The following is a 14,629-nucleotide window of genomic DNA, read 5'->3' on the forward strand; positions in this document are numbered from 1 at the left end:
CACAAGGACTCCCAGGTTTCGTTTTTCTCCATGCTCCGAGGTCCAAATTCCTGACATTCCTGACATTCTTTGAACCACCTGCTCACTCACCAATCTCATAACTAATTACAAGTAAAGATTTATACTTCCACAATCCCTCATTTTTTGTTTTTGTTTATATTAACCATTAATCTAAACATCAATACAAGTACTCAAACCACAAATTTGGTAATCCAATTCCCTTAGGCATACACTGTCATCCTGGAAGAATCTGATCACAAAACATTTCGTTGGTCATTGACTCCTTCCATATTGTTAATTCAATCTATTTCATTTGCATCACAAATATCTTTACAAAACAACACTTCACCATCACCAAGACACAACAATTTCACTTCACCATTTTCAAGTTTATAAAGCATCTGCAACATCTGGCAAAAACGTTTGCCTCCAAACAAATGTTGACTCTTTGTTTGAAAGGAAGGGGCTGATCACTTGTGTTTGAATTCAGGTATGAAACATTTTCTTCTAATGTCTTCATAACACCTGCACTACTTCGTGTAGGGTTTCGCTGTTGTAATAACTGCGCGGAGTCATAGACTGACCCTGCTCTCCATGTAGCATTCTTGCCATTCTTGCTGTGAACCATAATAATTCCTGAACAAGGCCTTCGCCCAGTTGTAGTCGACTTGCCTCCTCCCTCATTATGAATGGACAGCAAGTATTGGTGTGACGTTGATTGGCCAGCAAGATGTGGAACAGGGATGCCAGATGCATCCACAATGATGTTGGGACCATGGTGTTCAGGTCATCCACGGTCCATACCAGGAGCAACCAGCAGAATCGTGCACAGCTGTTGTGAAAAGGCACAGCCGTTTGCTTGCAGCTCCATGCTGGCTCCCCGGAAGTTGGTGAAGTAATAACATATGTCCCCGCATTTCACAGAGGTTGCAGGTAAAATGTCGTTGTCCTGCAATTGCTGATGTGATGAATGTTCGAAGCCTTCGAACAAGAGTAAGTGATCGCCTTTCTTTCATATGTTGCAGTGTGATCCAGGCAAATGGTCACATAAACTTTCCTTGGTGAAGGTAAGCATCCATCTCCAATCTTACAAAGGAGTATGTCTTCATCATTCTTTGAGAAGGAGGGTGTATGCCAAGATTAACTTCATTTTTTAGCCACAAATTTTCTTTCTCGAACTTCTTCCCAATTCCGTTAGCACTCCCTTCAAAATGTGATCTCGTCTTATCCTTTTACTCAGTCACATCTGAATCTGCTTTCCACACACACTGAATCAGATAGGGTACATCTTACCATGAAATCAGCATAATCATGTATATCTTCCGACAGTTTCACATTCAACAATTTGTTGTTTTTCCTTAAAACATTCAAAAAGTTATATTCATTTATATGCGTCACACAAATAATATTTAATCAGGTATGTATTTTATTACTAAACTAAGAATAGCATTTAAAATTGCTTTCAAATCAATATACAGTGAAACCTTGACTTACGAGTGCACCAACTTACGAGTTTTCCGAGATACGAGCCGTCGCTCGGGCGGTTTTTTGCTTTGTGATGCGAGCCGAGATCTGAGTTACGAGCTTACGCCACCCGCCACTAGGTGGCCCAACGAGCGTTCAGGTCACGTGGTTATCTTGCCGTGCAAGCATCTCTGCCGTATATCGCTGCTGCTTTGTTTTCGCATTTTTGTTATTTTGTAAAATTTCTTAGTTTTAACCATTGGTCCTAAGAAATTGAGTGCCAAGGGTAGTGCTGAGAGGAAGAAGAGGATGATGTGCTTGGATATAAAACACGCAATCGTCGAAAAACATGAGCGAGGTGTGCGTGTTGTCGACTTGGCAAGGCAGTACGATCGTAGTACTTCTACGATATGTACGATTTTGAAGCAGAAGGAGTCGATAAAGGCTATAACGCCAGCCAAGGGCGTTACGATTATTTCAAAGCTCCGGACCTCTGTCCATGAAGAGATGGAGAAGTTGTTGTTTGTGTGGTTGATGGAGAAGCAGCTCGCAGGAGATACCGTGACCGAGAGCATCATCTGTGAGAAGGCACGAGACATTTACGGGGATTTAGTGCAGCAGACGGCGGGAACATCAACGGACGAGGCATCGGAAGTCATTCAAAGCCAGTCGGGGATGGTTTGATAATTTTAAGAAGAGGACCGGCATTCACTCCATCGTCAGGCATGGTGAGGCAGCAAGCTCGGATGTGAAGGCAGCTGAAGATTTTATTATAACTTTTGCCGAACTGATAGAAGCCGAACGATACATCCCCCAGCAAATCTTCAACTGTGACGAGACAGGGCTCTTCTGGAAAAAGATGCCGAGGAGGACGTATATAACGGCAGAGGAGAAGAGCATGCCAGGCCACAACTTGTTCAGAGTGCCGGCAATAGCTCGCCTTCTCTTTGTGGAAGACACGGTGAGATCCTTAACATCCAACAACTAATGGGACGCAAACGGGACGCCCAGTTTAGCGGTACACACATTGATGAATCACCCTGCCTGTGAAACACTGACATGACAGGTTATAGCTGGGTCAGGATTCAAACCCAGGCTGGACAGTTTAGAGTCAAGTGTGCGTACCTCCAGTCCAGGCCATCCTGCCAACTTGTATGCTGCATACAGGTGAAATATAAAGCGCGAGATATTTTTTATATATACTGTATATTTCAAAAAAAAATTGGTGTGGTTTTTGGCGGGCTGGAACGGATTAATAGCATTTCAATTCATTTTAATGGGGAAATTTAATTTGAGAAACGAGCAAATTGAGTTACGAGCTCGGTCACAGAACGAATTAAACTCGTAAGTCAAGGTTTCACTGTAGTTTGAAAATTAAAACTCATGCAGTTATTTTAACACTACTCACAGAAAATAAATGCATTAATAACGAGTGTATATGATTACAATCACAAACAGGAATATCTAATTCCCAACAAATTTTGCAAACCAACAAATTAAGCATAATGTATTATTATCATAATTCCTCCCCACTTTAAAAAAATTTATTTATTTATTTATTTATTTATTTATTATTAACAGTGTGTAACTTGTGGTGATATGAGCTCACTGATCTTGTAAAACTGACACAATTCATAACATTGTCGTTATGCCATTATCTTAACTCTACTGTATTCATTTGCAACATCACTTGATTCAATCTTTTAATCTCAGTATTTATGTCACCATAAAAGTCTTCCTCTTGTGGTTCCACATTTCTTTCCTCATTTGTCACTTCATGCATTATCATCGTGTTGTTGGTTACCTTATTCAAACACACAGTCACTAAGGCTTTCAAGCAAGCCACCACTAAAACAATTGCCAATATAACTACTAAACCAACAAACAAGTATTGGAGTATCTTAGCTGCTACTCCTCCAAATGTGTTTCCCAACCATGCAAAGGCACCCCCTTTTATATAATCGTGGTATCTTGCTCCCTCTTGTCTGATTGTATCGGCTATGTTATAAATTTCTTCTGAATTATCAGGTATGTACGTACAACAATCTGTACCAATGACTGCACATGTACCTCCTTTTTCTGCTAACAGCATATCTAATGCCATACTTGTTGCTGCCAGCTCTCTCGTAAGTTTTTCCAATCCACTAGCTGTTTTATTTGCCAACTTCTCCATAGCCAATGCCATGTGCCTAAGTTCTCGCCCTGCATTCCAGGTTCCATAAAATGGAAATATTACCATTCCAATCCATTCCCCCATGCTAATAGTTCTTTTCTGCCTAGAATGCAGGATATGCGTTGGTGACTTTGTTAACAAGCGCATGTGTGGAAGCACAAACCCCAGAAAACATGTTCCGAACCATCCCGACGGAAGATACGGATATGCCTTGTGTCCACATATAAAATGTGTATTATTATATGTCCATGTCCTGTCCATTCCCCAAGTGCCTTCCCAATACAAAGTTAAACCCTTCGTGCCATTTGGTCCTAGTGGGACAGGCATTCTCATCCAGCCTTCTTCGCGACCATAACCGTGGCATTTGGAGGTTCCCATAAAATTGTTATGCCTAGGCGTTTGGCATCTGGTGATGCACATTAATCCTTTCGTTTGTTGTTGAATAGTCATGTAAGAGGGCATTTTGTTCGTATCATATGCAGGTCTATAGCTATCCTCAAATTGGTAACAATTATATCCTCCTCTTTGCCATCCTATTCTCCCTGACATTGAGCCTTCAAAATCTGCTGCTATCAGGGTGTCTGGGAAACGGCTACATAACTCTGCCCAACCAAAAGGAACTGCCTCCAATGGTACTCCGATCTCACTAGAATGCGGCATTTGTGTACATATCCAACAATTACTTTCATTTGCTATATCAGCCCTTGTGTGGGCTAAATGTAAAAAAGTATTAATCCCGTGTAATCCATCGGGTTCTAAAGGTGTGTCCTTATCTTCCATCAAACTTCTCCTCTGCTTTTGTCATTCCACATGATCATATATCTGTATGTCGTTCACTAGTGTTGCGTTTTGTTCTCTCATTACCCCAAAATAATCCATGCAACACAGAGTTCCCACTATTAGAGAACCCATTCCTTGGATAAATATCACCATTTTCAAGGAGTATCCGAAGTAGAAGTCTCTGGTTTCCCTTGATTGGTCGGCTTGTCTTGATAAGGTGTTTCCCTTTGTCCCACCTGTATCCATCTGTAAAACATGTGAGCTACCCCTTGTATATGTCCATACCTATAACATAATTACATGTCAATAAATTCAACATCATAACTAACAAACTTCCTAACAGGTTAATGAAATAAAAATCCCTAAAAAATCCCTTACTATTTAACATAAATCTGATTATTTGCCTTTCCCTGATTCCCCTATATCCCGGGGTCCAACTAAATCCCCTGATCATGAGTGTAGTTGTGATACATTATCCCTCATGCTGCGCTAATATCAGTAGATAATGGTATGTCATGTAGGCAAATAAATGTCACTATCTTCCATAATTCAAGTAGGAATATTAAATGTTGAAAATGTAATGTTTATCAGTGCAAGGGGTGTTAAAATGTAATTCAAATGAATGTAAATCACGACTATCATTTATCTGCCACTGAATGTTCTGCTGGGCTGCTAGGTGCAGCCTCATTTTCTGTGGGACCATCCACCTTAGCCCCATGTGCTCGCTTGCAATGAGAGGCATGAATCCAACTTGGTCTGCCTTGGCATTTTACTGAAGTATGCGTTGTCAGCAGCACCTGATGTGGTCCTGACCATCGTGGTGTCAATGCCGTTTTTCGTTTGAAAATTTTGATGTACACATAGTCTCCAGGTTGAAAAGAATGACACTCATTCTCTACAGGTTCTGGTAAAGCTTCCTTCACCTGGGAATGAAACATCTTCACGACTTTGGTCAATTCAATACAGAAAGAGTACATCAAATCATCCATCTGGTGAATATCCATCTCCTTGATCGTCAGGGGAGGTGAATGAGGTACCCGCATTGGTCTCCCCATCAGGATTTCATGCGGGGATAATCCCGTTCACCTATTGGGAGTAGCCCTCATCACGAGGAGTGCAAGTGGAATGGCATCCGGCCATCTCAAGTTGGTTTCCACAGATTTTGGCCAGCTTGTTTTTTATTACTCCGTTATGTCGTTCCACTGCTCCCGCCGATTGGGGGTGATAAGGACAGTGAAGATGAAGGTTTATCTGCATTGCCTTACCCAATTCCTTAACAACATCTGCTGTGAAATGCGTACCCCGATCAGAAGAGATCCTGCAAGGAACTCCAAAGCGACATATGAAGTCCTTCAACAGAATCTTCACAACTGTTTTGGCATCTGCATGTCGACAAGGGTGAGCTTCTACCCATTTTGTAAACATGTCTACAATCACTAAGACAAACTGAAATCCAGCGCACTTTTCCATTTGGATAAAATCCATCTGTAAATGTACAAACGGACCTGATGGTGCGGGATGAGCTCCTGGTGTAGTCTTTTCACCTTTGCCTGGATTATACGCCTGACACACCTGACATGTAGCACAACATTGCTCTGCCACAAGTGTAAACCCAGGTGCATACCATTGTTTTAACACTGATGCACACATTCCTCCTTTGCCTGTATGACTCACTCCATGAGCCAGACGAGCAATGCATGGCAACAACTGGCGAGGAGCAACAACACGTCCATCGGGAGAAGTCCATAATTTAGATTCCTTGTCAAATGTGCATCCAGTCTGTACCCACACCTCTTTTTCCCGGTCTTCCACCACTTCTTGCATAGCGCTGCCGTCTTGCAGCGTCGGGGTATTTTCAGGAACCCTTACAGGTCCCTGTATAATCACCGGGTCTTGTTCAAAATGTGCCGCAAGTTTCACTGCTTCATCCGCCCTTGCATTTCCCTGTGAGACCTCATCTCTTCCTCGTGTATGGGCCTCACATTTGACCACTGCAATGGCAGATGGTAGAAGGATTGCTTCCAAGAGGCTAGCAATCAACCTCCCGTTTTTGATTTGGCTTCCTGAAGATGTCAAAAATCCTCTCTGTTTCCAGAGAGCACCATAATCATGAACAACCCCATGTGCATACCTGGAGTCTGTATAAATGGTTACTCTCTGGCTTTCCGCTAAACGGCAGGCTCTAGTTAATGCATAAAGTTCTGCTTGTTGAGCCGATTATTATACATAAAGTATTTGGTAATTTCCCACTCTCCCATGTCTCAGCATCTGTGCATACTGCATATCCCGTCAGTAGTGAACCATCCAATGCTCTTGATGATGATCCGTCAACATACAGTACCAGATCTGCGTCTGGGATGGGAATGTCCTTCAAATCTACGCGAGGCACTGGTGCATGTGCCGATACCTCCGCACAGTCATGGGGCTCACCATCTGCTTCTGTTGGCAACATAGATGCTGGGTTCAGCATTGGGCAATGCTGAATGGTGAGGTTTGACGGCGCCAACAACCCTAGTTCATACGTTGTAGCCTTTGATGCTGAAAGGTGCTGTGTTCCTGCCTTCAGCAAAACTATCGCCACCGCATGCTCAACAAGGAGAATTAAGGGGCACCCCAGGACTATTGTAGCTGTGGCTTCTACTGCATATGATGCTGCTGCCACTGCTCGCAAGCACTGTGGAAACCCTCGTGCTACTGGATCCAATCGAGTGCTGTGATACGCTATAGGGCGCAGTTTTCCCCCATGTTTTTGCGCCAACACTGATTGGGCAAATCCTCCTTTCTCATGTGAATAGAGAAAGAAATTTTTGTCATAATCCGGCAGTCCTAAAGCAGGAGCTGATGCTAAGGCATCTTTCAATGTCGTAAAAGCTTGTTCAGCCTCCGGGGTCCATTTCAAAGGAATTGGACTGTTTGGTAAGCTGATGTCCAACAGGGGGCGAGTCAGTAATGCGTAATCAGCAATCCACTGATGGCAAAACCCTGTTGTCCCCAGGAAAGATTTCATCTGCTTGACAGTTGTAGGTTTTGGGAGTGCCCTGATCGCCTTTACACGTTCAGGGCAAAGTCGTCTCGTGTCTCCTTTCAGAATATGTCCTAAATATTTCACCTCTTCCTTACAGAACTGCAACTTATCTCTCGAGGCCTTGTGGCCTTTGTCTGCCAACGCTGTCAGTAGCACAACAGTGTCCTGCTTACATGCTTCCTTTGAAGTCGAGCATATGAGAAGGTCGTCAACATAGTGTACCATCACTGAACCTCCAGGAAACTCAATGTCGCTGAGGTCTTCATGTAGAGCACGTGAAAACAAAGTTGGGCTCTCTGTGTACCCTTGTGGTAAAACAGTCCAAGTGAACTGTGAGCCTTCGTACGTGAACGCGAACAGATAACGCGAATCCTCATGAATGGGTACACTAAAGAACGCTGAACATAAGTCCACAACGGAGTAGAACTTTGTATTGCATGGAATACTTGACAGTACAGTGATCAGATTAGGGACCACCGGATAGGCTGGGATGACACAATCATTAATTGCTCGAAGATCCTGTACAATTCTCCAAGTAGTCTTGCCTGGCTTCTTCACAGGTAAAATAGGAGTGTTGCACATGCTCACGGTGCGAACTATAACTCCCTGATCCGCCAATGATCGAATCACTGGTGCAATACCAGCTTTTGCCTCTGGTCTCAATGGATATTGGTGCTTTCTAGGCAGCGGCTTAGAATCATCTACTGTGATCCTTACAGGTGCAATACTCTTGATCCATCCCACATCATTCGGATGCGTTGTCCACAAGCATGTTGGTATTTGATCGAGTGGGTCCGGATCACCGTTGGTGTCGGAGCTGAGTAGGTATAGCCCAACATTTTCAGTGTTAATTGGTTCATCAATCATGATGAAGGTTGAAGAAAGCGCCTGCTCTACAAGCTGCCAGCAAAATCTGTTTCCATCTAAGTCATAAAGTGGGGCTTGTTGAATTTCTCCCATATATCTCATGTTTTTGCAATCTTTCAAAGTTGCAATCATTGTTCCAACATCTTTTGCTTCATATCCTTGTGCCACCGCTAAGGTGACGTGTGGGGTTGTTGTTTCTGGTTGATTCCACAGGAGTTGTTGATCTGGCGTCAAAGACACTGACATGCCAATTCCCTGTTCTCCTACCCACAGTGACGTCAAATGTACATCATACCTTGTGTCCAGGTATCTAGAAACCTTCTCTGCATAGGACACCTCCTCTCCTGTAGGGTCATAACATGTCGTACAGTGAAGATCAGTCTGCCATTTCAGAGAGTCCATCAAGTAGCTGTCTACCCACTCCTGTACTTCGGGCATTGCATCCTTCAATGTCATAAAACTATCGCACAAAAGTTCTGCCATTTGTGTATCATTGATTTCCCATCGATGTGTTCTTGGCTCTATTGCGCTTTGTAGCATATCAATGACGAAGTCGTGGGAGTGTTCTGGCATTTCTAGATACACTCCGTTTTCCTTACATATGACAGTTCAGTTCAATTTACACAATAAATCTCTTCCCATCAAATTTACTGGAACGCCAGATGCCACAAGAAAGGCATGTTGTGCATTCAACGGGCCAAGTTGGACACGCAATTCTTCTGTGACAGGCGTATGTATGGGAACCCCTGATACTCCTACCACCTTCGTATAGTGTTTTGACAATGGTATATTGGGAAAATCTGCTCGTCGCAACGTGGAACGCGTGGCTCCCGTATCGACTAGGAAAGGAGCCTTGCGTCCGCCTACTGTCAAATTAACATTTGGTTCCTGTGCAGCCGACCTTGAAATTAAAGGAAGTGCTGCCACTTGGTCATTCTGGTCTAGTCAGAAGGGCGTTGCAGACCATCTATTCTGCTGAGGTCCTCCCTTAATTGGGGCGTTCCTCAATGGAGCCCTATATGTTGGCTGAGGTGGTGGTAGTTGGTAGTATCCCTGTCCTTGGTTTCCCTGTCGAAATTGTCTTCTGCTGAGATATGGGCATCTCCTTCTCCAATGTCCCATCTCTCCACAATTGAAACACCGGTTTCTGTCGTTACCTGGTCTGTCCACTTGTTGACTTGTCTTGCTGGGCTGCATGTCTGGATCTTTGGGTTGCCACTCTGACCTCTGGTTATCTCCTGAAACATAGTTGTTGTCTGTTGCATTGTTGCGTTGTTGCATAGAAAACCTATTGCATTGGTTCGTAGTCATCAGGGCTTGTGTCTGTAGTTGCATCAATTTTTCGGCATTTACAGCACTGTTCCTGGCCTGAATTCGCTGATGATGCAAAGCATAATTCAATATTTCTTGCATCGGCTTGCCTTCCCAAGCAATACACTGTCTTTCCACTTCACTCTTCAATTTTGGCAACAGACCATTAATAAAAAGGGGTTTTAGGGCATTGTCAATTTGTGCCCGGTCTATTCCCAAATATAGTCGAAAAACATCTCGCAATCTGTCTAAATAATCAATAGCATCCTCTCCTGTTTTCTGTTTGCACGTAACCACTTTATTCAAATCAGTCACGGGTGGCAATTTTTGTATGGCCTCTATTAATCTATTTATCTGTGCCATTTTAGCCTCCGTGGGTATGTCTAATTGTCCATTTACTGCATGTACCCAGTTTGTCTCACTCATTAATGTCTTCAAAGTGGTGGTATTAGGAATTACCCACTTTAAGAGTACTTCCATGTCTCTTACAGTCGGCAATTGAGTCTCCACAATCAATCGTAGCTCCTCTGCGAATTGAAGTGGATCTGTTTTGATTGATGGCATACCGCTCTGTAATGCCTTCAATTGATGTATTTGCCAAGGTCTATACATCAAATCTGGGCGTTCCTCATTTGTCCCTGGAAATTGCCGCTGCGGAAAATTCATAACGCCACATTGCTCAAAACCTTCCTGTGGGAGAGTCAAGTTTTGAATGTTCATTGGCAAATCATATTGATCGTTGGATAGATTGGCATTCATCACAGAACCCTTACTCCTTGTATAGTGGAATGGGGAGTATGTTGAAGTTGTTGCAGCTGGTTGTATCGCTTGCCCACTTTGAGTCGGTTCCTGTCCTCCAGTTGCACCCTCTGGGGTAGTTACCTCAACTGGGGCACTGCTTTCACCTGTCTTCTGTCGGCTAGAGCCAATCGTTCCACTCTGTACTGGTCCTTCGGCAGGTAGAGGTACAGGTACTTCCTGTGGCCGATATACAATATTTCGCCGATAGGGTGGAGGAGTTTCCTCTTCCAGTTCATTTATCTCATATGACTTTGCTTCTGGGTACAATCTGGACTGGGATCGCTTTCCATTGCTAACTTCAAGAGGCATTTGAGTGGATACCTTTTCCAACCTATGTTGTATCTGTTTCATTTCTTTCTTCACACCCCCCATTTTCGTTCTGGTCTCCCTGTCTCTAGATTCGATGTCCCAGTAATAAAATGGTTTCCAATCCACCTTCAACTTCTGTCTGTCTCTTACTTCTAATTCTTCTCTGAGTATTTCCAATGTGTTCCTGTCAAACGTGCCATCCTTGGGGAATTCCTTTTTTCTCCCTTTTGTCCATTCATGCCAGGATTCCACATCTTTAAGTGAATCTGGACCATATTGCTGATACATGTGGTTGATACAAGCACCTCTTTGGGACAAGTCCAGTTGACCTTGTTTACCCTTGCAGACTCCATTTCCCATTTTGCCTGTATGTGAATAACACTCTTTACTCACTCAATGTATCAGATAGTTATTAGGACTTGCACTTTGGAATGCACCTGTACACACCTGTACTATATGTACTGTAAATAAAATCTACTGGGGTTTGTTCCACCTTTTATCAAAGTAGCGCTGGTGTGTTGTAGCTTGTTCCTCTAAAGCTTCACTCGTACTTCCAGGAAGGATCTCTCCACCTGTTCAAACGGTGATTTCCAGAGAATCTCTCTCACCTGTGGCTTTTGCACAACCCAATCTCACAGATCGGTATTGCAGATGAGCCAAATGGGTCAGTATGAAATGGGTGAATCCGCAGGCATCCCGTTCTGTTGAAGGGGGAATCACACAATGGTAACCGCACATATATATCTATATATGGACTTACCACCTTGCTCAATTTTCCAAGGTTGTCTTCACATTGATAATATCTCACAAAGATATCAAAGCTTCTTTCTTGAGACTGCATTTTCATCAATCAATCAATCAATTTATTCAATTCAATTCATTCAATTAAATCAATTCAATTATTCAATTTCAATTAATTTATCAATATTCATCAATAAATGAAATTAATCATTTTAGATGACTCCCTGCATAAGCCCTTTCCCCAATGATGTCAGGATAGATTTATCTATTGACTGAGATCGAAAATCATCGGTCGTCACCTCTGACCCATACCTCATGTTAATTGACGAATCACTGTTCTGTACTAGGGTCATATCTGACATATATTTTTCTCTCAATTTTGCCTGGTCACCACAAATTCGACTTTGCAACCACTAAAGGCAACTCATCCTTCATTCGTGAGACAGCCAAAATTGACGGCAGATATGAAACTTCATTGAGAAAAATGTCTCATTTTCAATAGTACCGAAAACCTCTTGGCAATCAAAATTTCGTAAAACTCCTGAAATGTTCTACGAACAAACGATGATCAATTCATAATTTGCCAATTTTTTTTTTGATTCATTTTATGCTAAAATTTTGAAACTCAATTGTTTGTAATACACAATTGATCCTATAGGGCTTGAAAGCTCTTTTCCAAGCCCGTGCAATCATTCTGCATCGAAACCCGATGATATCATTCATAGTAATCATCATGATTTTATAATCATCTCTCATAATCAACAAACATGAACAACAAACATTTCCTGTATAAACAGTTTGCATATATCATGACATACATGTCTTCAAAACATTGTATGACCAAGAAAATGAACGGAAAGAGTGAAAAGTAAAAATAAAAAATAAAAGAAAGGGGAGAGAGGGGAGGGGGGGGGGGGGGAGTAAGGACGAAGGGAGGGGGGAGGGGGGTAAGAAGGTAGGGTAGAGGCGTCATTCGCTATTTATCACTATCACCAAAAGTCACCCGTTATTGCAATCTTGTGATTTCCATTTAAGTATGTCAATGCTCCCTTTTTAAGAATTCACTTTTACCCCAATTAAAAGACCACCTGCATATCCCTTTTTCCAGTTTGGTCCAACTTCGATTTTGAAAATCAACTCAAAATATTCAGCCAAAAATTCTAAGCAATGAAAAATCATTGACAATTTATAGTTATTTCCCATTTCAGTCGTTTTATATGAGCCTCAACCCAAGTGAGTTCAAGTGCAAAATGAAGAAAGAGATAGGGGAAGACAGAAAGAAAAAAGAGAGAGAGAGAAGGGGAGAGAGGGAGGGGGGGGGTTAGGGAGGCTGCAAGGGAGAGAGCAAGGGAGGGAGGGGGGGGGGATACAGGTAACACAGGTAGGTAACACAGGAAGGACAGAGGAGTGGAGGGATAGATGGAGGAATAACGCAGGATGGATGGAGGAGGAAGAAGGAGGAAGGAGAAAGGAAGAAGGGATGGGAGGAATGGCACAAGGGAAGAAAAGAAATAAAGCACAGGAATAAAGCACAGGAATGCGAGCACAGGAAGCACAGGAAAAAACACAAAAAAACAACGGCACTGGCTTTGCTTCCTGGAAGCTTCTTGCAAAACGCTTTGCTTCCCGCAAAACGTCAGCCAATGGGAACTAGAGGGGGGGTAGGGCGGGAGCTAACGGAAGGGAGGGGGGAAGGGGGTGAGACGGGAGGGGGTTAGAGTTAGGATTAGGGGTTAGGGTGAGGGTGGAGGGGGCGGGAGGGGTTAGGGCTAGGGGGCGATAACTAGAGGGAGGGGAGGGGGGCGGGATGGGGGGCACAGAGGAGTGAGGGGGGAGGGGGGAACAGCGAGGGGAGGGAGGGGGAAGAAGGAGCAGGAGCAAGAGACAGGTAGTAGCACAGGTAGCCGAAATGTGAATGAGGGACAATGAGGCGGTGTTCCTGTGACAGATTCTTTTGTAAAAAATGTTCGATTTTACCCTGGGGGTGTTGGTATGCAATTTTCAGCCAATCGCCCTCTTTCATAATAATTCTGGACGGGCATCAGATGGCATTGTCTGTCATTAATTTATATGTCGATCGAACGAGTTTTAGGTGTTATACAAAATGGCCGGAAAAAATTGGCGGGAAGTTTTTTTTTCCTCTCCTCCCCCTTTTTTTTTTTTTTTCCTTACCTTGGACCCACGATTTTGTTCTACACAATTTCGTTTAATTTGTCTAAATCCAACTAGCCGTTCCAAAGATATAAGCCGTTTTGTCGCGATACCATAAGTTGAAGGAGAGAAAATATATATATATATATATACACAAAGAATTAAGTTAAGCACCCCTACACAACGAAGTAAGGTAAGCACCCCCTAATATATATTCTTTGTGTATATGTATACATTGGCATATATTCTAAGGTATGTGAGATCAAATAATGATTGGTATGACATTAGTTATTGACGTTATTGACGTTATTGACGTCACTTACACGTTATTGACATTACACGTTATTGACGTTATTGACGTTATTGACGCAAAGATCGCTAGAGGTCTTCTCAGAACAATGACTGTACGTTAGAAAACATAAACGTCATCCACACTGTCCGTGATGGACCTATAGCTCCATACTTAAATTGAGGTGAGAATATGCCTAAAATTCCCAAAAAATTTCACCTTAAATTATGCAGAATAAAATATTGAAAACGGCATGATTGTTATGTTTTTATGTGACCATAATATCACTTCTCCAGAAAATATAGCAATATCATGGGTATATTACACTGTTTTGACGACAACAAACTTGTAATGTGCGAGGTTGTAAAAAAACGGGGGGGGGGGGGGGGTGCTTAACTTAATTCTTTGTGTATATATATATATATATATAACTCCATTTCCCGCTGCCTCTCGCACGCCAAGCGAGTCGCGTGCCTTGAGCAAGTGCAAAACGAGTGTAAACGAGTGTACGAGCGTACCTCGTGTACAAGCGAGTGTACGAGTGCAAACAAGTGTACGAGTCTTACACGACTCGCAAACAAATCGTCTCATGGTGCACTCATGGTTCGATTTGCTCCTAGTACATAGTAAGGCTTTTAATAACCAGCGTATTCGTGCGACCACGCACGAATCTTTTCAAACACGCAGTCTTAATTACACAGGTGAATGCAGGTAAACA

Source organism: Myxine glutinosa, chromosome 14 (assembly GCF_964187855.1).
Source record: "Myxine glutinosa chromosome 14, kmMyxGlut1.1, whole genome shotgun sequence".
NCBI lineage: Eukaryota > Metazoa > Chordata > Myxini > Myxiniformes > Myxinidae > Myxine > Myxine glutinosa.